The sequence below is a fragment of the Condylostylus longicornis genome, unplaced genomic scaffold, assembly GCF_029603195.1.
Source record: "Condylostylus longicornis isolate FDR11 unplaced genomic scaffold, ASM2960319v2 ptg000027l, whole genome shotgun sequence".
Taxonomy (NCBI): domain Eukaryota; kingdom Metazoa; phylum Arthropoda; class Insecta; order Diptera; family Dolichopodidae; genus Condylostylus; species Condylostylus longicornis.
This window is the reverse complement of record NW_026577996.1, coordinates 5370412-5395725: the sequence shown is the minus strand read 5'-3', so window position 1 is coordinate 5395725 and position 25314 is coordinate 5370412. Positions and strand designations below refer to the sequence as shown.

Here is a 25314-nt window from a genome sequence, read left to right as displayed (position 1 = left end):
ACATGTTTCCAAATCACAATTTTATGTTTCCTTCAATAAGTTAAGGCTAATACTTCATATACTTATACAAATTCGAAACATCAACAACAATAATATTTTTTTTTAAATCCGATATTAACTGGCTTCTAAATTTAAGATGATTCAGTACAAATATAAATGTTATTCTTCTCTGGTTTACATTTTCCAAAAATGAAAGTGTCAAATAATATGTGAAATTAGGTACAAAAAATAACTATCTTGCTTGTCTATGTTGCTTTAATTGTATAAGAATATCCGGGACTTATATATGTATAAAAGTTACAATTTTCTTCTCATAAGCTTTAGAATTGCTCGAAATTTAATGATATGGTAGATTTTTAACAATTTGTATGCTAAGTAACTAAAGGCATATGAAAAAACATTTATAATAGTTTTATACACGTACAAACACATAAGTAGTAGGAAGCGAAGGGGTTAAATAATGAAATTTTTCAAATTAACCTCCTTCATTTTCAAAAATAAAAAATATATATATATATATATATATATATATACATTTTTTATTTTTTTTTGCCTTTACTTGTATTCAATATAACATAATTTTTATGAAAATGTTATACTATTTTTAATAGGATAAAGTACAAAGTATAACAAAACAAATATACCGACATATGCAAAAAGCTGAACGTATAATGAGTTTAAAATATAACAATAATATAAGGCAATAATAAATATCAGAAAATTTTGGAAGAAATTTTAAACTCATATTCAAACAAACATTCAATAATAGATATACATATGTATATTGTTCGGTATAACACTTTATATAGATATATGTACCGAAGTACAATATTATTGGGAAATATTATTATAAATGCAAGAAGAACCCATTTTTTGAATAGCTGTTGTTGTATAATGTTATATGTTATATATTATATATTTTTTTTTGTTATATTTTTATTGTTTTCTATTTCATTGTTTGTTTCGTTTTTTTTTCTTTTTCATTATTTTGTCTTCATGATTAATATTCGAATTTATCAGCACTTTTTTCTTATATTTTTTGGATACTTTTTTTTTTTTTTGTTTCTTTCTGTTATAAAATAACAATAAAAAATAAATATAATAAATATATGGTATACTTATTGTATATAATAGATTTTATATAAAAGGGCCCTTTACCAAATTTAATTTCCATTTATGATTTTAAAAGCAAACTGAATAATATTTTCGTAAAAATATACATATACGTATTTCCGTTTTTGTATGTATATAACAATAAATAAATATATGTATGTATGTACTCATTTATTATACGTTCGTACATTTCTATTTCATATTTGTTATATTCTCAAAATTACGCTATCTATGGCTCAATTTAACTATGTAACTAAATACGTACGAGTATATATATGTATGCGAGTGTTGTATATTATATTCCATCATATTTTTGTTATAAATAAATGTCATATTCAGTATACCGGAAAAAGGTTTAAAATACACACACTTTTTTTGTCGATTATTATTTGATATCGTTTTTTTTTCTTTTTTCTATTTATACTTTTGAAAAAACCCTCTTTTTATCTTACTGTTTTTTTCTCTCATTTTAAACATTAATGTTAAAATAATTTTTTTTTAAATATGTAAGAGTATACACAAAATATTATAAATATGTACGTAACTACGTAGATGGCGTTACAAATATATAAATGACAGCTAGGTATAAAATATGCTTATCGAAAATAACATTTACTATATCACATACAACATATCTAAATTTATATGCATAATACATACACACATACATACAGTTATTTTAATCTGGTATACTAGTATAACAACTACATAAATCCAAAAACAAAAAAACAAACGAATAACAATTTTTTTTTTTTTTAATGCAATGAAAAACAAAAGTCTCGGTATTATAAAACTGAAAATGTTAAAAAGCATGAACAGAATTTTAAAATAAAAGAAAAAAAAATATAATAATAAAAAAAAACATAAAAATAAAAATAAAATTATGAGAGAATTCTGGAACAACGAAAAGTATAGAGAAAGAAAACAAGACTATTGCAATATTGTACCACTTGTAGTAGTAGGCTAAAAAAAAGTTGTTATACAAAAATATCTGTTATACTATATGTAACTATTAGATTCGTAAAAATTATGTTATACTATGTTTTATATTGGTCTTTATTTACTTTTTTAATGATACTGTTATACAAATCTTTATGTAGGTTTTTTGCGTTCTTTTCAGTTTTGTTTTTCATTTTATTTTGTTACAATATTTATACTACATTGCAAGTTTTATACAATTACGAGTATATACATGTGTATATAAATATAACGACATATGTGCAATATATAAGAAAAAAAATATTTCACATTTAAATATTAAATTTAATATTACAATACCTTACGGTATAAATATACCATATACACATTATACAAATATAGTGTAAGCAGAATATAAAGCATTTTAATAACTTTTATATTAAGTATATATATTAAATTATGTTATACACTTGGTCCCGTTTTTGTCATTGCATTCTGTATGAATTATTTACATAAATTTATATATGTATACATTATGTACAAATTATGTATTTTCATAAGTAAATCTAAAAAATAATGCAAGAATAAACAGAAATAATGATTATAACAGATAATTTTAAAAAAGAATATAATATGTAAAAAAAGGAAAACAAAATTAAAATGTTGATAATAGAAAGTATAAGTAATTGGTAGAATAACAGAAACAATATGTAAGTAATGTAAAGAAATAATATAAAAATAACAAAAGAACAAATAATTATAAAAACAAATAAATAAAGTTTGAGAAAAGATAAAATAAAATATGTGTAAATGAATATGCGATAAACATATTAAAATATAATAAGAAACGAGAAAGAAGAAAACAAAAAACAAAAGCACAAATAAAATTTCTGGTACATAAAATTATTTTTTGTTGTTGAGTATATAAGTTAAAATTTACTCCATTTAATATATAAAGAATTTTTAATGAAATATTAAAAGTAAGCTTAAATATATACTTACTTAACTTATAGAAAAAAAATTGTGTAAGTATATAACAGAATTATGTATAAATATAACAGATTTTAAAAAAAAATTTTTTTTTCGTTTTTATTTTTTGTATTTATTATAATTAATATACAATATGTAGACAATATTATAGTACATTAATCATTTAAGCATTTAAAATATACTGTATATAAGAAGTAGTATATTATAGTATAACAGAAAATAAAATATTTTTTTTTAATATTTTTACATTATTTTTCATTTGTATATAAGTATATATTTTTATGTAGTTATTCTTTATTTGGTTTGTTGTTAAGATTACACTCTAGTTGTTATGTAGCTCTTATATCAATAACGTATATTATAACAATAGTATGTATAGTGTTTGTTATAATGTGTTCAAACGAAATAGAAAATAACAATAAATTATAACAAAAGTATAAGTAAAAAAAAAAAAAACAAAATTCTGTGTGGTAAAAAATCCCCTTGAATTGTTGATTATCATTTTGTTGTTTACTTGTTTTTTTTTGTAATAATTTTGGAAAGGTAGTGATTTTGAAAGTTTTTGTATTTTTAACTAGAGCTTAAATTATTGGTCTTATACTTATTTTATTATAGCCTATTTCTTTTGAATTACATAAGAATTTAAGATCCCATAAATTATAACAATAAACAATTTTTAAAGTTTTTTGAATTCTAAATTTGTATTTCAAGTACATACATCCAAAATTCTAGTGCTACCACATCACTATTCACAACTGAACTTTAAAGTCATAACTCACACTTAGTGGTAGTGTTAATTTTTTCCATTTCCGATGCTAGCGTATTTTTCACTTTGTTTTTGTTACTCGTATAATAAATTCATAGAAGAACTTAAAAAACACTTCGACACAAAATTTTAAGAATAGCAAACCTTAAAGGTCCTCAAATTAAAATTTATTATTGAATTTTAATATGAATTTTTTTTATTTCTTATCACTTTTTGACCAGTTTTCACTTTCAAACCGGTTTCGGTTTTATAATAATAATAATAATAATAATAATGGAAATTCTTACATACATATTCTATCACATGATTCACTCAAACTCTTAGAAACTCCAATTTCGCACAGGTTTGATATCAAAATTAAAATTTAAAATTTACTTTTGTATAATATTTTTCGAAATTTTCACCGATTCGGCAAATTTAAGTTAAATATTTAGCAAAAAATTAATTGAATTTAAAAATATTTTATTATTTACGTAGTGTAAATATATTTGATTTATTAATTATACTATGTTTCTTAATGTCATGTAGTACTCTTTTGTAGCCTGAGGTAGTTTTTAAACGAAAGATGTAAAAACTTGCGAAAAATTACTTTTAAACATTTTTTTTTACATTGGTTAATGTATAGCAATAATAGGTTAATTTAATATAACTGTCTAACAGTTATACTCCTATACCTAATGTGTTATACTTGAATTTTCTTATGAGTGTTATGTGGCCTTAAATGGCTAGTTGTATAACACAAAGCTACTTAATTAATCTTATTTTAATTGTAATTTTTTTATTAAAATCTTAGAATTCCCATTCGATTCACTTATTCTATCAATTCTTTGATTATGCGTCAAAAACCATAATCTTAACCTTTTAATTTTAAATTAAAATTAATTAGGACAATTAAAATTTCTTTTCTTATTTTTAATTTTAACTTACCATCCATTTTAGATGATTCTCATGAAATGTGTAGCTCTAATATTAATTCAAATAATCCTCACTTTTTAATTCCTTATTTTTTTGAACTCATATAATAAAATTTTCAAAATATTGTAACACACCAAATATTTTATAGATTAGAATCTTTTAAAGGAAACGCACAGAACTTTAATTCTATATGTTCCACAATAAAATTAATTTTAAATTCTACTCATTTTTATTATACTTAATGATAATAAATACAAAAAAAGAATTTTTAAAATATTTCTAGTTAGACATATAAACTTTATAATGGAAATTCAAATACAAAAATTTTAGGTACACACAAACACAAAAAAAAAAAATATCATACAAATGCACTTTTTATTTATAATAAAAATATTTAAAAGAAAAGGAAAGAAAGAATAAAAATAAAAAGGGAAAAGTAACAAAAAAAACAAAATATTGAACATGAAATGAGTTCCAAATAGGGTAGCTGCTGCTGCTGCTTTATATGGTTTCCCTTTTTTTTATAATTATATGTAGGTATATATTAATTTTATATATGTATGTAAGTAAGTATATATATCCATTTCTACTTTGAATTCTTCGTTACTATTTTATTTTATTCTCTTAGTATATTTGGTCTGGTAGTATTAAATTTCAATAAATAACAAGAACAAAAACGCAAAAAAAAAAAAATTAGAAACCGAAAAAATTTAAAAAAGATAAACTCCTTATTACTTATTTTTTATGTGAACATTAAAATATTAAAAAAAAAAAATACAACACGAATATAATTTCAAAATTTAATTTCACTAAACAAACTGTTATACAACCAACATTTTATTAAATTAAAACTGATGATGGTATCATTTGGTTTCGGATATTCATTATGACAATATGTAAATACTTATTTAGTATTATATACTTATAAGTATATGAACGTCATTAGTATTATTATAACTGTTATAATTTATAAAGTCAATTAAATTTTAGAATCCTCTATTCACTTTAATTTCTACAAAATAGTAATAAATTTGACATGATCCAAGTCGAACTGCTAGTAACAGAACTCTTCAAATTATTTAATAATTCCTTATACAATTATTACTTTATTTAGTAATCATTTACTACTATTTATTATTATTATATTTACGATCAAACTAAAATCATTTGAATATAATCGGGAACATTTTACGTTAACGTTTAATACGAGTATTTACAATAATTATAAAAACTTTTTTAACTTTTAAAATTTTCAAATCACTTAATAATGATATTAAAAATTTGATAATATTGTTTGTATACTTTTTAAGAAAAAAAAAACCAACACAATATAAGAGAAAAAAACATCAAATATTTATAATACTAAAATAAGTAAACAAGTCTCGAAAAAATAAACAAAAAAAAATTAAAACAAAATAGACAAAATTAATGTTTTTTTTTCTCTTTTCTTTATTTTTATATTTTTCTCACTTTTTTTGTTTTCTTAAAAAGACTTACTGAAATGTTAAAACATTACTGACTTGAGTGTCTCAAAAAAAACAGAAAACGTTAAAACAAGCTGGTCTGACTGACTGCCTGGCTCGCTGGCTGGCTGGCTGACTACAAGACACGAAGTAGTAGAAGAAGCAAAAGAGAAGAAAAATTTATAATCATAATTCCCTTTTCTTTTCTTTTTTACTTTAATTTTGTTTTTTTTTATTCTTTTCTGTTATACATATATTATTAAACTGAAATAAATTCAAGATAATGGAATGAAGAGGTATTGTATAAGTATATGTATATGTTTCAATTTATATATATATACAATTGTATACATAAATATAAAAAGTAATGTACATAAAATATTTATATGTATGTAGGTATGTACATGTACTTTATTTTTACTTCAAAACACAATTCACTGTAGAATTTTGTATACAAAAAATAATTGTATGTATGAATATGTATATAATAGATATCAGGAGTCATGACGTACAATAAAATTTAGGCTTTAATATCGAAAATAATATTGTCAAAGTTTAAATAAAATTGATTCCTCAGGGTATTGAGCTCCGGCTCCAGCACAATTTTTTTTTTGATTTGTAACTGTAGTGTTATATGCGTTCCTAATTGACTAATGAATGATATTGCAAATATTAAATAAAGAAAAATATAAAAATGTCAAGCGCAAACTCTATGTAAAAATTAGGTTGGTACTTAGAAAATACAGACTTCTACTCCAGTAGAAAGGATTATTTTTGTATAACAGAATTTCCACAAGTTTTCGATTTACAAATTATGTACTATGCTATTCGAAAAAATTTTTTAAATGAAATGCAACAACTGGACAGCTCTTTCAAAAAAAATTTTTTTCATTTAATGAAGCTCAAAATGTAATTTGAGGTTTATGTTCCATACGACACAGCACAAAGCTTTACTTACAAAAACAAGTTGTAATTATTATAAAAATTACAAATTTTACAAAAAAAAATTATAATTTTATAAAAATATGAGCTTATTGGAATTAAAATACACGCAAGTATTATTTAACACACGAAAGAGCAATAGATTTAAAGTTTTATACGTTTTATAACTGTTATACAAAAGTGTTATACATTTGGAACAACCAGAGAAACTTCAACTTCTACTTTTAAAAAATGCTTCTATAACATCCCGGAATGAAACCAATAATATCAATAGATTTCAACATCATAAATGATATCATGGACTGTATTTTTAGTATGCCGTGACATAGCATATACATATTCATGCCCATATTCACTTTTAAACCCTAAATGGAATATACGTAGCTACAAATATATTTTTAATACAAAAAAGTATAACACACTTCTTCAAACATATTTAACAAACACATCGCACGTAGGCATATACTTATGTATACTAAGTAATTTCAAGTTTTTTTTTTTTTATCTTTTTGGTAACAGCTGCTTATTTGAAACTGCACAACCAAGTATATACAACCAAGTATACAACCATTAACATATACATATATAATATGTATACGTTACCCAACTTACTATTCATCAAAAATTTCATATAATATCTAAAAATACACATCCATTCAAATATAATTGTATTAAAATAAAAATAAATATATGTTATACAGAATATAAGTGTTATACCAACGCTTTTATAACCAGTTAAGTTTTGAAGTTAATAACAACAAAAAAATAATAAAAATAAATTTCCAACGAAAGAGGAAAAGCAAAAAAAAAAAAAATATCTACTACTTCCCACATTTCAAAAACGATAAAAATACACATAAAATTTTTCGATATTCTTTCATTTACATATTTCTTCTTCTCTTTTTCTTTGCTTTGTTCTTTATATTCTTATTTCTTTACTAAATTTATATTGCACCAGTAATATGTTTTTCTGATATTCTTTCATCTATTTTTTTCTTTTATCTCTCTCTCTCTCTCTCTCTCTATTTCTCGTTTTATCATTTTTGGACAGTATGAAAAATATTCTCATAAAATGCATTACACAAACACATATGCAAGCATTTATCTTATATATTTTTAAGTGTAAAATATAAAAAAAAAAAAAAAATAGAAAAAAGCAATGTGAAGAAGATTAAAAGGAAAGAGAAAATTTCAAATGAAAATGAAGCAATAAATATACAAAATTTTTGTTGTACATTGTAATTTTTTAATATAAAAATTTAGTATAACAGAACAGCATAAATGGTATATGATTCAATAAAACATAGGGAGAATTTACACGCAAGTAGAAGAATATTGTATGCAATGGCAGTATATAAAAGTTACAAAATAAAAGAAGAAACAGAAGAACAAAGCAAAAATTACAAGAACCAGTATTATTAGTGAGTTACACGAAAGTAGGAATATTATATGAAAAGGGAATAAATAAAAAAAATATATAAAAGAAGGGTAAATAAAGCAATATAAAAAAAGGAAGGAAAGTAAAAAGAGATATAGAAACAAAAAATCGAAAAAAAAAATTTAATTTATAATACTGTCAAATTCAATGGGTGGTTTATTGTTATATATTTATATCTATGTATATATATATAGGTTGCGTATATGAAATATAATCTTGGGTATGTTCGTTTTTTTTTGTCTGTTCTATTGTGCTATGTTTTATATTTTATATAATAGAATATCTCTGAATATATTTTGATCAAAAGTTGAGTTTTTTTTTTTTTCAAATAAAACTTCTCTTACCAATTTTTTTGTTGATATTCTCTTCGTTAAAACTTTTTTTTGTAATCCATTTAAGTTTGTGTATGTGGTTGTTGATTGTTTTCCTTGCGTATGTATTGTACTTTTATTTTAATATCCATTATATCAAAAAAAAAAAAAAACTTGAAGGTTTATTCAATAGTACCCTATTGTTGTTTGTTTATATAAAACAGAATTTTAAAAAAAAAATTTTTTTTCTTATAATTTTCTTTTTCTCTTGCATTCTCTTTTTGTTCTCTCTTTCAATATTCCTTTTTTTGATTTATTAAGTTTAAGTTTACATGCATATACGAATATTGTTATATTTGAGTATATCTTTTATTTATATATATATTTATGTATATTTGAGTGTGAATTTTGTTAATTAAACAAATTTCTGTTTTTTTTTTTATTTTATTTTATAAACAGTAATTACTCTTTTTTATTTTATTTTTTTTCTCCAAAATGAATTTTTTTTTTGCATAATAATCTGTTATATAATATATATTTAATTTTAAAACCAAAAAAAAAAAAATAATTACAATTTTTTTTCTCTCTTTTTACAAATTCACAATTATTTTTACACAAAAATTCTAATTCAAAATAATTTTTAATTTCACTTAATCAATTATTATACAAAATTTTTTCTTATTATTAATTTTCGAAATTCAATATTTAAATATAATTTTTAGTGCCAAAAATTCTTAGATTATTCCGACTATTATACTCGGATATTTCATATAAAAAAAAAAAACAAAAGTGTTGTAAATAATAATTAATACGGTATGCGTTCATCCCGACGGAAAAACATAATAAACCAGTATAATATTAATTTCAATTATTACACATTCAATCTCTAAATGTATTCGTATAAATATAAATACATACACATCAAAATTTTACAGGTAAAGTATGTATTTTTTTTTCTGCATAAATAATACAAAAAAAAAAAATATATTTTAATATTTTTGTAAAATTTCCGCTTTTAACAACTTATTCAAACGATTGCTCTCAAAATACTGAATACAGTTATTTTATGTTAAAAATAAAAACCATTCATTTCACTTTAATACAAAAATATACAACTACATACTTAAATTTGAAAATATATAACAAATGTTCAAAATTCAATATATCTTGCATATTAAATATAATAGCCGCAAGTATATAAATGAGTATACCCCTTACTTTGAATTTTATATATTAAATGTATATAAGAATAATTTATTTATTTTCTGATATTCACTAGTGTGTATGTGTGTATATTTTGTAAAATATACTTATTTGCGTATTTATGACGAGTGTAAAATAAAATAATCTGTATATATCAAATACTTGCGTTTAAATAAAATTATTAAAAAAAGAAAAACAAACAAGAATTTTTTTTTTTTTTTGTGATATTCAAATGAGACATACATACTATATATATTATGGATTTTATAGTTATCACATATTTTCTTTTATACTCCGGCACAACATAAAATTATAATAATACTCTTGCCTTTTTTTTTATCTACACTACTATTTCTTTATTCGCTCATCACAAACTATACGTTATGTATACAAATCCAATACATTCATTGCATTTACTGCTTGAGCGTCGCTCTCTCTCTTTAAAATTAAAATTTTATTTTATTTTTCTCATATTTTATAATAAAATATATAAATAGACTCTTGTCTTTTTTTTTTTTTTTACTCATATGATGGTACCACTTGGTACTGCACAAAACATTATTATTTTAAGTGAATATGAGAAATGAGAATATTTTGTTTTGTCGTATTTGTATATACTTAAATTTTTTTTTTCTCTTTTTCCTTTTTTGTTTACGGAAAGTTTTTAAATTTTTAATATTTAATATATATAGCTACATACATATATACATTAGTATTGTATTTATATTTGATATACGCTCATTTTATATACTTTAGCATTTTTACATAGAGCACTGTTTACTCTTTTAGTTTTGTTGTTTTACTATACTTACTGCTTATATGAATTCAACAAAAAGAAGAGAATAACAGAATATATAACATGGACACTCATTTTACTCTCTTATTTTCTAAGCCAATTCCATTCTTACTGTTTTGTTTAGTTTCGTACGAGAAATCAGAGATATTTTTTTTTTTTAAATTAAATTTTTATTTCCTAACAAATTAAAAAATAATTTTAGAAAAATTTTCATAAAATAATGAATTAAATTAAATAATGAATTTTGAATTAAATTTTCTTCTAAATATAAAACTGTTATATGAGACTCATTATTTTTTCCCATAAGAATACGCATAGTACCCACAATCATACATACATTTTTTGTTTCTTGAGTAATATAGTACCCGAATTAACTCTCATTGTTTTCTGTATGTCATAGCTTCTCTAAGTATATTTTTTGAATTTTGATGTGTGATATAATGTTATGTTAATTTTATTTTATAAAAATAATATTATTATACATAATTAACTTTTGAGTTTGTAATATAATGTATACTATCTATGTTTGTGTTTAATTAGTAAATTTCTATATACACAGTCGTGCATAATATCGCATATAAAATAATTATATGGAGAGAAGATCAACATAAAATTATTAAATGTACCCTATATACATACATACATACAAAAAAAAATTATAGGTATTCAAAATAAGTTAAGCATAAAAAAAAAGTTGGTAATACAAGTACATTATGTACACATTTTGTTATAAACATTTTAGAGAGGAGCAGATGAAAGAATAATAACCTACATTTGCACATACAAAAATGCAAACATACTTATGTATATTTTTACATAATAGAGTAGAATATTTAAGGAAATATATTTATATGTACCTGCGTATGTATATTTATAAATGCATATAACATTTATTTGGTACAGTATATTTTAAACATACACACACATTAACACAAAAATTATATTTTGAACAATATTCATAATATCGTAAGTTTTAAAAGTAAAATTAAGGGGTTAATGTCGTTTCTTGATGATGCTCAAAATAAAAAATAACACATTATATAAGTATGTATGTATGTACATACTAGATATAATAAAAAAAAACATTAAAAAAAAAAAAGAAATCATAATCAAAAATAAAAATTTTATTGTTCCCGAGAAGCAGGGAGGAACTGAAAATGAATGGCAACAAAATAAAAATGTTTTCTTTTTCTCACATTTTTATTATTTTCACAGCTTTAAAAATCATAACTGTAAATCTGTAGTGTAATATTTATTCAGTTCTCTTCTCCTTGCGACATCAAACTGAATAGAGTAAGTATTCATAATCGCATTTCATTTTTTAAATTTTTTAAGGTTATAGCAATATTTTTTCTTTTAAATTGTACATGAGTATGTATGTATATACAAAGTACATATGTAGGTACCTTTTTTTTAACCAAAGGATTTAAACTGAATTACTATTACGAAAATATATGTATTTTCTTTGGATATAAATCACATGTATACAACAATTTCCTAAGACAAGATCCCTTCACTTTCCTTTAAAGATATTTTTTCTGATAAATCAACAGTAGTAACGTAAAAATATACACATAATATACTATACAGCGTACATATATACATACCCACAAATATACATGTATTATAATGTATAGGTACATATATAAATATATACTGTGTATATAAAATTGTTAAAATGCATAACGCATTAAAATAAAATCTAAAGGTACGTAAGTATGTTCATATGAACAAATATATGCGTAAATTATATTAAGAGTTATAAGGTAATAACAAAATTTTATTGCAATCAAATTTTTATGTCATATGAATATACTAAAATGTGTAAAATTAGAACGAATCTCGAAACTCCTAACTGTAGTATTTAAAATTTTAAATACGGATGCGACTCCAACAATTAGGAAATTACATTTTCTCGATTCTTTGTGTATATAATCGCAATCGATATCATACATGTATGAAAGACGCAATCAATATCATACATTTATTTTAATTATAGTCAGTATATCTGGGAAGTTAATATTTGGTAGAGCTATAACAAATTTTTGTGGTCCATCAAAAGAACGACTTGTTTAACGCTCCACATATTATGATGATATTGCTAATATAAGAATATTAAACAAGTAACTTGGATGTATGATTTAGAGTGAATAGCTAAGTTCATACTTAGCTCCGAACATTCCGATATTAAATTTTTTTCAATTATTTTACAGTTTCCAGTGAGTTCAAAACGATATTAATTCGCCTTTTATGTTTTAGAATTGTTTGAAAAGTGAAAACAACTGTTCAACGCCCATTCATTGTATATTTTACCTTATTTATTTTGTATGATTTTCGTTATTCTCTTAGTTCGGCAATCTCTTAGTTATTTCATTTCGTATTTAAAAAAAAAATTTATTTTTTGTTTGTCTCATTTTCTATTCTTTTTTCTTTTCTTTTTCGGAATAAATTTGAAACTTGTAAAACTTATAAACAAAAAAAAAAAGAAAGAAAACAAAAAAAAAATAAAAGAAAATATCAAAAAACATCGTCTGTCTGTTGTGTACACATTTTTTTTTCCTTTTCCTTGCATGATAGGTAGGTAGAGTAGGTACGAGTAAAAAAAAATAATGTGTTTTTTTTTCTCTTTTCTGCTTCTTTTTCCTCTTTAATTTTTGTTGCTTTCAGTTGATTTTTTTCTTTTCGTTTTTTTTCCTTTTTTTTGTTAAAAAAAAATGTTGTACCAAATAAACCCTCCAGTAGAATTATTATTTTTTTGCTTTTTAACTATATACACACATACCTATTTGCCTGTATGTATGTATCTAACATTATAATAAAATTCACTTGGAATGAAAATATTCAGTCCAAAACCAAGTTTGGAATCTGCAGATAGAAGAAAAACAATAACAACAACAACAATAACGACAACAGTACAAGAGCAGCAATAACAATAATAAATGAAAATAATATAAAATAAGAATAAAAATAACAAAAGAGAATAATAAAACAAAATAAAAAATAATAAGAAAAAGCAAAGAAATGCATAACTAAAGCATTTGACTGAACTAAATTTTGAATTGATGAATACAAAAAGTTGAGTTGTATTTTGTGTTGTGTTACTGTTGTTGTTGTTATTGCCACTGCTATGTTAATGCTCAGTTTATCGCTCTGTTGCTATTGCTTTTGCTGTTATTAAATTCATTTCTTTATTTATTTTTTCTTTATTAATTTTTCTTCGTTTTTGTTATTTCCATTTGGGTCGGATACGAATTATAAAATGTTGTATGCATGTTTGTATATATGTATGTACATCTTTTTATATAGAAATATCCGAGTATATCAGTGCTTTTAAAACTTTATGTCACCTGAATGGTAAGACTAAGTTGGTATTGTTCGAACATAAATTTAAAGTATTGCTGGAATCTTGCATGAGTTCGACTATGTTTTAACTAGAAGTAAAAATGGTTTAACTCAAACATTATTATTTTTTGTAAAACAAACACATACATAGATGTTCGTTTTTGCATTTATATGATATTTATAATCAAAAATCTTTTATTAAAGACTCTAACAGTAAAATGATGATAATAATTTGAAAACTAGCATGACACTACTACTTTTATATATATGGCCTTATATAATAATCGTAGATACTTATATTTTTAAAAGCAAGATTTGAAATCACTGATAAACAAAAACCAACTACTACCAAAAAAAGAGAAAAAGAAAATGAATAATTATAGTGATATAGAAGAGAGAAACGGTATAATGATATTGTTTTTGTAAGTATGGATGTATAAACGAATATGCAACCTATTAGATTTACAATACTAGGCAGGAGTTTTAACCGTATAACAATATAACAATCACCATACACACATTCATACAAATAATATATTCTTACATAAAATTTTCTAAAGATTCATACTCATCCATACATACGAAACTAATAAATATGTATGAAAGACTATTAAATTAACAATTCTATAAACATACATAATACCTATGTATATAAGTATATACATATGTATATACATGAAATCAACTCAATGCAATTTATATGAACTTATAATTCGTTCGTACAATACACAATATACAAAATGCACATATGTATGAATATGCTAATATGTTTGCACATATTTGAAATGTTCATGTGGGTATACTAATAAACACACGTACCTACTTACAAAAATTTAATATGATATTGTGTATAGCATTTAAAATATAGCCTCAAGAGTTGGCTGTTTTTATAACAAGAATAAAAAAAAAATGAAAATACAAGAAAAATTTTATTTTGTTAACAGAAGAACTGAAAAGAAAAAATTGTAAAGAAAATAGAAAAACAGAAAAAAAAATACATTATAAATGATATATGTATATATACATTCATATAACATAGAATGTGGTATGCCTGAATGTATGTATATTTGAATTTTTATTATAAATTTATTATACTAAATGTACAGCGGAGTCTTTATATAACAAACATCTATTTTGATGTTCGATTTGTTTGAATTCAATTTTGTAGCAAGTTTTTCTGTGTTACGAACAAAATATGTTTGAAACTTAGATGTTCATATAGATAGGGATCTCACTGTATGTCCATTTATGTAAATATAATATGTATATTATAATATAAAGAACAAACATAATATACAGATATACATATACATACATACATATGAATGCAGCAAAAACTTAGTTGATTGCATACGAATTTAATATAATTTTAATATACAAGTATTATGATATGCGTATATGTATGTTCATAGTATGTATGTACGATCATACATACATACATGTTGGGAATGAAAAAAATATAAAAAATAAAATGCAATATCCTCAATTTTATACCCATATTTTGTTGAATTTTGTTTTATTTTTATTTCTTCTTTTTGAAAAATATTCCACTTAAGAGGTCGTATATTAAAGAGTGTGTATGCAAGTATGTTTGAATGCATGTATGGCATGATTATTTGTATTACATCGGTTGGTATGATTGTGCATATGAATAGCATTGTATATAAGAAAATATTATGTATAAATATGTGTATATATGTATGTGAGTATAGAAATGAAATTTTATAATAAACAATAAGGTTGAAATATTTTTTCACAATTTTTATGTTTTTTTTGTCTTTATATTTTTTAAGCCCCTCGTTTAATAATAAGTTGGTTTTTTTTTTTTTTTCGTTTTATTCCAGAAAATTAATGTATGGGTGTTGCCTTATTATTTTAGTAGAAATGTATAATTTATTCACAAAAAAAAAAAAGAAGTATTTAATTTTTTTTTTTTAAGAATAAGAAGACAAAAAAAATTATTTTGTACCTATAGAAAGTATTTCGTATGTTATATGGCAGTATGTATGAATGTACATATGTATATTTACATATATTATGTATTATGTGCATACGGAATTGCATATACATACACACATATATGAGTATGTAATATTTATCTGCCGAAGTATACGTCATACATAAATACATTACGTTAATATGAAACTGTATGTATTCAAACATTTCTGAATGTAGTCAAACATTTTTTTATAAATTAGAAAAAAATACATATGTACATACATATTAATAACACGTAATAATATAATGTAAATTCTTATACAAACATTTGTACATACTTGTATACATGTAACATGAAAGTATGTACAATTGTTTTTATTCAAGCACACAGTATGATAATGTTTGATGCCTTGTTACGTTAATCTTAATCATACACCGCATATAAAATGTGTACAACATGAATAAGAATAACACTCGTATTGCATTATGGGCATTGCTGGACATATCTAGGTAGGTACATACGTACATATATTTGAATCGTACTATATTATAAAACCGCAAGTACTTGTATGTGTACATACGTACATACCTGTAAAACAAAAAAAACCAAATGTTGTATAATAATTTTTTACTTAAAAAAATACCTTTATAATATCATACGAAAATACAATCATACAAATTTAAAATATAGTATAACAGCTGCCATATACAAGTATATAATGTAATAAATAATAGTGTATGTATGTATGTATGTACATACTTTGTATAATTTAAATCTTAATAACACTGCTGCACCCTTGAAAAAATACAATTTTTTTTTTTATTCATATTATTATTTAAAAATGAAACATACCCCACCTATAGTTGAGAATTGAAAACATGTTTTTTTTTTTTTGCTTTCTCTTCTTTACTATTTTTTTTGTTCTCTCTATTTCAAATAACTTAATGAGGAAATATCGAGAAAAAAAAATACCCACCCACAATTTATTTATATTTTTACATAAAAGCGAGAAATTGTATATACATACATATATAAATGTACATATGTATTATATAATAGTTAGTATGCAAATGTGTATATACTCGAAAATGTATGCTTCATTATAATGAACATTGGTGAAAATCAGTGAAAAGATTCGAAATATGTAAATATTTTGCTATTACGATGGTTACTTTCGTAAAAAGAAATTTACATACAAAAGTGTATATCTGGATATACACAAGCATATACACACATACATACATTATATACTTATTTATTTACAAAATTTATTGTATGTACATTATATTATTTGTTTGTATGTGCGTTGTGCATTTATAACTCTATAAAACATTAAAGAAATCCAAATATTTTTAAAATGAAAGTTTCTAAAATAAATTTTCCAAGATTAATTTTTTTTTTACATTTCTTTCTAAGTGATAACTTTTAACATGCCCTTCAAGCTCCAACATAAAATCATAAAAACAACAAAAAAAAAAAATTAAACACTAGTATCCACTTATGTTCTTCTAGAAGTTTTAATGTACAGAATGTAGTCATGTATGTACATTATTTACGGCTCTTTATGCCTATATAATTGAGAACATACTCATTTAAAGATTCACTGGAATATATGTATGTATTCACATACATCTCATAGCTCTCCATAGCTACATGCTACATTCTATAATATAGTTAATTATTTTGTTTATTTCTAGCTACAAAATATAATATAGAAGAAGGGGGAATAAAATTCTAAATAAAATATTTTATTTGAAAAAAGTCCTTTCGAGTTGAGAAATTGACAGAAGAGGCATAAACATACAAACTATGTATACATACAGATATTATATATACATATGAGATCTTTTGTATCCATGAAGATGTTGAATAGATTCAAAAGTATTTTTTGTTGAAATTTTTAAGATTGTCTCTTTAAAAAGTTTCTAAAAAGATTTTAAAGAAATTAATTTCACTAATGGGGAAAAAAAATTAAAAATTATTTTAAAAGATAAGTTGAAAATTAGTTTTATCCTCACAATTTTCATTAGTATATACTAGATTTTATATCAGCGACCGGAAATAATATTTTCCTTTTGACTATGTAGAAATTTCAACTTATTTAGAGAATATTTTCAATAAGATGATAAAATATTCACCTAGAAGATTAGTGTAACAAGTAAGGTGGAAGAAATTTTAAAGTCATTTACTGCCTGTTTTGAGTTAAAAACATCTCATCAAAATTCAACCATTTATACTTAGAAAAAAGTGAACTTTCGTTCCAGAAATTTTTCCAGAAAACTGATAACTTTAGTACCTTCACTAAAATAGATAAACCACGGTAAAACAAAAATATTGAAAAACAAATATTTTTGCTACAGAAATTGAATAAAAACATTTTATTTTTAACTAGATTCCAGAAATTGACCAAAATGCCTAAAGTTAGCTGCGGCACAACTATTATAAAGCTTCAGATAATATACAATACTTCTTTATAATGCAGTGTCAAAGAATTTCCAACCACATAAAGCTGCTATCGGAAGATATCTATAGCTGGTTAATGCGTTAAACAAAATAGACATATGAAAAATTTGCTGCAGACTGCTCCAATATTGTCTTAAATGACCAGAAGTTTGAGATGAATTAAAAACAATATGGAAATTGTTTTGAAAAACTGTGATATGGCTTCAAAATTTAAAAGCTCACCTATACATTTCTGTTTTGAAAAATGTAGTCATATTTTTATTGTCTTGAGATAATACTCTCCTTATAGGACACTGCCGAGTCAGGAGTATGGTCTGGAAGGTGAAGGTACTTGCAGGTTCTATGGGGAAATGGAGAAGATTCCGATCTACCTTCTTGGTGGGTGTAGACTATTGATTCAAAGGAGATACTCGAATTTATCAGAAGAATTGGTCTCGAGAGAGCGAATTAGACGTGATAGCTGAAAGGAGGTTGACAATAGATGCACTCCTTGGGCCAATATTATCTAATCTTATCCAATCTAATCTAATTATTTTAGCATAAAATATCAAAAAAATTATGAGTTTATGAATGTTAAATTATTTTACTTAAACATCTTAACCCAGTATATAAAAAATACGCAAATTTCACTATGCAATCTATGTAAATATTTTATTAAAAATATTTTAAATTTCTCATTTTATTCACTTCCTGTTAGTTAATTTACCAAAATGAGAAATTACTGTATAATAAAATAGAAAAATTGTTAACAGGAATTGCATTTAGAGCAGGAAGTGTTTGTTTTCCGTAAAACGCGAAATTTTTCTAATTGCGAGAAAATATTTTTAATACTTTATGCATGTACTCGTATAGTACAATTTTATTCATAATTTATTGTTGTCATTAAAAAGTTAAAATGTAAAAAGTTTTCCTTATTTATAAAAAAACTCAGACTTAGGAATGTAAAATTAAAAGCAAAATTTTGGTTCTTTTTTTTAAAGTTTACAGTGTTCGCCAAAAATTTTAATAAAATAATAACGTTTCATTTGATCTTAGCCGACTGAATTATACTTTAATCTCTTCAGAATCTGATTTAAAGTATGATTTTGGAGTTGTATAGCAAATATCTGAAACTATCCAAACATTCCATAAAAATTTTAACATTATATCGCACACATCACTGCCCAAATTCATGCAGCTACCATTAATTTTGCCAAACATTTCAAATTATCTCTTAGGAATGTATGGCAGCCGCACGAACCAGTATAACAACATTAAAATTTTCTGGATATATGAAGGATGTATGTTATTGGACACAAGTTTACAAAATTTCATATTAATATTTTTTCATTAGGTGACAAAACATTAAAATAATAAGTGGGATATGACAGAATTGATCGACTTTCCGAATTGATCGAATTGTAATAGCAGTTGTTTTCCATAGAACAGTTTGGAGGTTCTTCTCTTATTCATTTTCGAATAATCGTGCAATCGGACTGATGGACGAACATTAAATCAATGCAAAATTAATTAATATAGAGCCATTTATAATTGACATGCAAACATTCTAACACTAAATTGTTACAAAATGAATATTAAGCCATAGCATATGTTTTGGGACGGATGGTGTATTTTGACAAGTAATGTCTGTCTCTAACCGCAGCACGCCAAATTTTAAATGAATTTTATTCGAATAACTACTTTTACAACACGCTACCAGATGTGCAAAGGGTAGAAAAATAAATTTTTTATTAAAATGAAATTCTTTTAATTCTAGTGACCAAAAAAAAAAGTTTTATAAATTCCTCTACTTTGAAACATGGTTGAACTTTAAAAAATTTGTAATAAAGTAGCTATATCCGTTTGCTTATTACTGTTCTTCAACAAACATTATTTAAAAAGTTCATCTTCTTATACACTAGCGTTGGTCTTTTGAAATTCAAAAACAAAACATTAACTTTATCATACGCCCGTTTACCTTGATCAACTTTCTATAACTTGAAAATTTTCTTGGCCTCTAAAAGAGTTTATTTAAGAAATGGAAAACTTTTATTTCTTTTGAAGTGAGAATTGAATGACGAAAAGATTATAAAAAGTTCAAAATTATTATGAAAATTAATGAAAATATGACAGCGAATGAATCTAAGAATATTTCTGTAACTTTGGAACTTGAAAATTTTTGACATAAATGTATTCTATTATGTATATAGAATGTAGATGTATATAATATTGTATAAATCAGAGACAATGGGAAATTTCTCAGTACTTTGATTCACGTTAAAAAGTTTTACGAGTTTTTCCCAAGTTAAAAGGAAAATGTTGTTAGCTGTTAAGGGAAAAAATGAACTTTTAATAGACTCATTTTGAGATATTAACAACAAATAAAAAAAAGTATGTAAAATTCTTGCAGATATAAGTGGAATATTTTGTGTACGAACCATAAAATAAAATTTAATAGTCCAAAACATTAAATATTTTATTGTTCTCCGGCCAATTTATTAATAAAACAATTACTCTACATATAATTACCTATTATTGTAATCGGATGAATGGAACGTAACCTCGTAATGTAATCGGATAACGTAAAATTTAAGAGATGATTTAAATTGCAAGAGACTAAAACATACATATAACATTTATACAACACTTTACACCGTAAGTTTGTTCTCACCTAATGTATGAAATCGTAGATTTAAGAGATAACTAATAATAAGAAAATTTGTTGTTCTACGATACGCAACAAACTCCGTTTGATAATGATTAATTCTAATAAAATTCGATAACTGATATGTGATTCGCCGAGGTGAATTTTTTGAGAGTGAATAATCCAATATGTGATACCCAAATAATGAGAGAGAATAATCCAATAAGGAATTCTTTCCCTCCAACCACCGCAGTCAACCATGTAGCCCCTCCATATCTCACTTCAACTATCCCGATTCCAAGTAAATAACCGGAAATTTGCACTTTCCTGAGAAAGCCCCACTCAAACCATCTGCATTTCTTGATAGCCAGAGCTATTTTCTCGTCATTCTGGAAGAATCTGCACAAAAGGGAGTATAATTCGCCCAATTTTTGCAAGTGATAGAAGTCCCCTCAAGCAGAACGCCAAGTTTGCTCCAATAAGTTATTATCAAATAAAAAATTAATATTTTATAGATAAGTAAATTAAAAAACAGCCTTATAATGTGCGGCGAATTTGTCAAGAAATTAGTCGAATTTGATGGTTTGATATTGTGGAGGGTGAATTTAATAGATTTCTATTGCGAATTCGATAAGTATGCAACAGTCCAAAATTTTACTGTGGTAGTTTACCTTAAAATATTTAGTTTCAATATTATATGCAATTGTTACAATTGCGTAAAAATATTAGCAACTGAATTCATATTTACACTATATATAATGCCAAAGGGTGGTGAACCGACAAGTTGACGATTTCGCCATACACAATAAACCAATATGAAGGTCAAACTTGGGGATGACTCCCTTAACCTGCGGTTCTTTGTTGAAATACGGAATACGGCGGTTTCCATTCTTCAAGGATTTTATATTACAAAATATAAGATAAAAGCAAAAACTAGTCCTAAACTTTTAATTTTCGCCTTAAATGTGAGTCAACATGCGTATATAGAAAATACAAAATGAGCTCAACATGATGCAATTTGCGCCAAAGTGGCAACTAATTACATTTAATCTTTAGAAAGTGTAAATTACGCACTATTTTGAAATCAAATGCAATCATGACATTTTGACATAAAAAATATAATGAATTACAGAACAGAACAGAAAATTTACAGAACAGAAACAAATACAAAGCATGTATGTTTTCTAAACCGTCTCTTCAAAAACAAACGCTAGTGTGAGAGAGGGTATATAAGTAACAGGTATAAGTATGTTTAATTACTTTAACATGAAAAATAAAACCACTGCTAATGCATAAAAATTATGCAATAAAAATTCATACTGCAAAAAATAAAGTTTATTTATATTTTGTTTATGCATGTTTTACATAAGTATATTTCGCGAATTAAACGTTACAACACCTTTGTGTTTTCATTCTCTCTTATTATTTTTATTATTACCATTCAGATATTTATTATGTGCAAATTTATGTATGAATGTATGTGGAAATCTATAATATTGTGAATAGATGTATATGAATAAAGATTGTGTACATGAATCGTGTCCCTGAATCGAAATAAAATTTATTTTCTTTTCCGCTCAATTAGTCCATCACGTTTTAGGTTAAAATGTACAAGAATAAATCGTGCATATTTTATATTCTGCATTAGCTTTTAATACACACGTATGCAGAGACATATGTATATAGTATATATATATATCTATATATACATTTATATCAATGGTAAATTTGAAAATCATGCTAATTGGTGAATAATATAAAGAAAATTTCTTGTTCAAGGCGAAAAATCAGTAAACAATAAAATAATTTTTTTCTCTTTCTTTATTTATTTGTGGGTGTTAAATACCATAATATTAATTCACTTATTTTATATATATAGGGTTTAAATTTTAATTGAATTTTTAACATAATCAAATTGGAATATTATTGTTAAATTGAATGGTAACAGGCTACTGCAGAAATTGGTTTTCAATAATTGTGTGTGTGTATATTTTATTGAATATTTTAAGTATAAAAGAGCGGACACTGTTATTGATAACGAATTGAATAATATCGATATTCGATGAATTGATATTCGAATAATAAATTGAGATTCTTTAAATAATATCGATATTCGAAAATCTATTTAAAATTGTTTTGATTTTTCTCACTCAGATGAAACTGTCTTCTGTCAAATTTGACAATTGCTTACAATCTTATTTCTTGGATAATCTTATCTCTGTATACAATTACGATTATTATTATAGGGTGGGCGTCAAAATTACGAGCATTAAAATTATAGACGCTAAATATTTTTACAACAATTCAAGAAACGTATCAAAATTGAGTATTTTTCAGTTAAGCTCAACGGGATATTGCAACAATTTATCAATATGGCTAAAAAGGGGCACACCAAATATAAATGACAATATTCATTTTTAAAATCATTGAATCCGGTTCGTATTTCTGTGGTTATCACGGTACTTTTCATATTTTGACAAATTATATATTTTGTTACATTGCTTTTTCTTATTTTAAAAAAAGGAGGCGAATATCAATAAATTTCATGGAAGAAAAATAAAAAATTAAAAAAGGGTTTGAAAATTAAAAAATAAAATTTATTTCTTTGGGAATCCTAATCGCATAAAAATGGGAACAATAATTACAAAATTTTAAATTTTATAATAGATTTTCTATATTAAAATCGAAATGTAATCCTATAAGCCCTAATTCTGATTATTTCTATTTTCTGAACGCACTAAAAATTTTATTAAGACCAATATATTTTTGGTATTATACAAAGGGTTAACCAAAGCGGTTCCGTATAGGTAAAGATGTTTTGAATGATTAGAAAATTATTGAAAAATTTCAGAATGTATAAAAAATAATTTTAAAAGGCAGTCAAATACAGTTTCTCCCAAACTTTTATTAATACGAGTATATAACATAAAGTATATTACAACTTTGAAAGCAGCAAGAAAATTCAAAAATGCACTTAAACATAATTGGGCACTTATTTTGGAACTGTGATCAGAGTATATTAATCCAACATTTCATTCCAAGATAAAAGCTGATGTAGAAATCTTGAAAGACGAAAAAAATATAGTTCGTTTATAAAAATGTCCCAAGGGTTGTGCGGTGGAAGTTCCTACAGCTAATACATTTTCATTATAGCATACATTGTACAAGTTGCCGAGATGAAAGGAAAAAAAAATTAGGCTTGGCTAAGGACCGGCTATAGAACTTAAATATAATTAATCAAACTAACATAAGGTATGACATTAATACGGAACTGTGCTTTGGCACTTGTTCTTACAATCACGTAAAATCAACAAACAAACCTACAATAATATCTGTATGTTATGTATAAATAAAATTTTAATCACTCCCTTTCTCAATTGGTTACAAATATTTTCAATAATGTTTTGTTCATCAATTTCCGGACCCAAATTATACATACTCATATCGATAGTAAATATGAGTTTTTTTTTTTTAATTGAGATATTTTTCCTATATGATTATGAAATAACCTTTAATTACAGCACAAAATATTTCAATATATTTTTTAATATTTATAACTAATTTAAAATTTTCAAAATATATTTTTTGCACCTGGAGAATAACACTATCATATTTAAAAAAAATTTATCAAATTTAATCATAGAGTTATTCTATATTGTGATTTAAATGATTTCGTTTTAATAAAAGAATGGACAAATTATTTCTGAAGTTGTACGGCAGAAGAGAGTACAGAGTACATCGAAGCGTCTCTCCCTATGCAATAGAGAGATAATTCAGTTGACTGAAAATTCGATGCTGAGCAAGAATAAATGCATCTCAGGTACGTATTTTGTAGTGCTTCTTCTTAGGATTACAAACGATATTTACCCTACGAATAAAGTTTGAGTGCATACAGATAAAAGTTCCTATTCAATTGCCGCAGTCTTACTCCATAGGTGCAATTCGTATATGCACAATAAATAAAAATCTCAATATATAAAATTTTTAATGAACTTTAAATTTTGTTTATTTTGGTAATTACAAAAATTCTGTACCCTTAACTTGTACAATAATATTATGTATATGTAGTAAAATGTTAAAAAATTACTAGTA

At 23.8% G+C, this 25314-nt stretch overlaps 1 protein-coding gene across 1 annotated transcript in view; it reads right to left on the bottom strand.

The window, feature by feature from the left end:
* The window catches only part of LOC129607509 (polycomb group protein Psc), a 34572-nt gene extending 25304 nt beyond the window's left edge, over positions 1–9268 (bottom strand). The window contains exon 1 of the mRNA XM_055518538.1: positions 8890–9268. The gene's annotated coding sequence lies outside the window, so the exon portion shown is untranslated. The remainder of the gene's footprint in view (positions 1–8889) is intronic.
* Positions 9269–25314: the final 16046 nt, after the last annotated feature.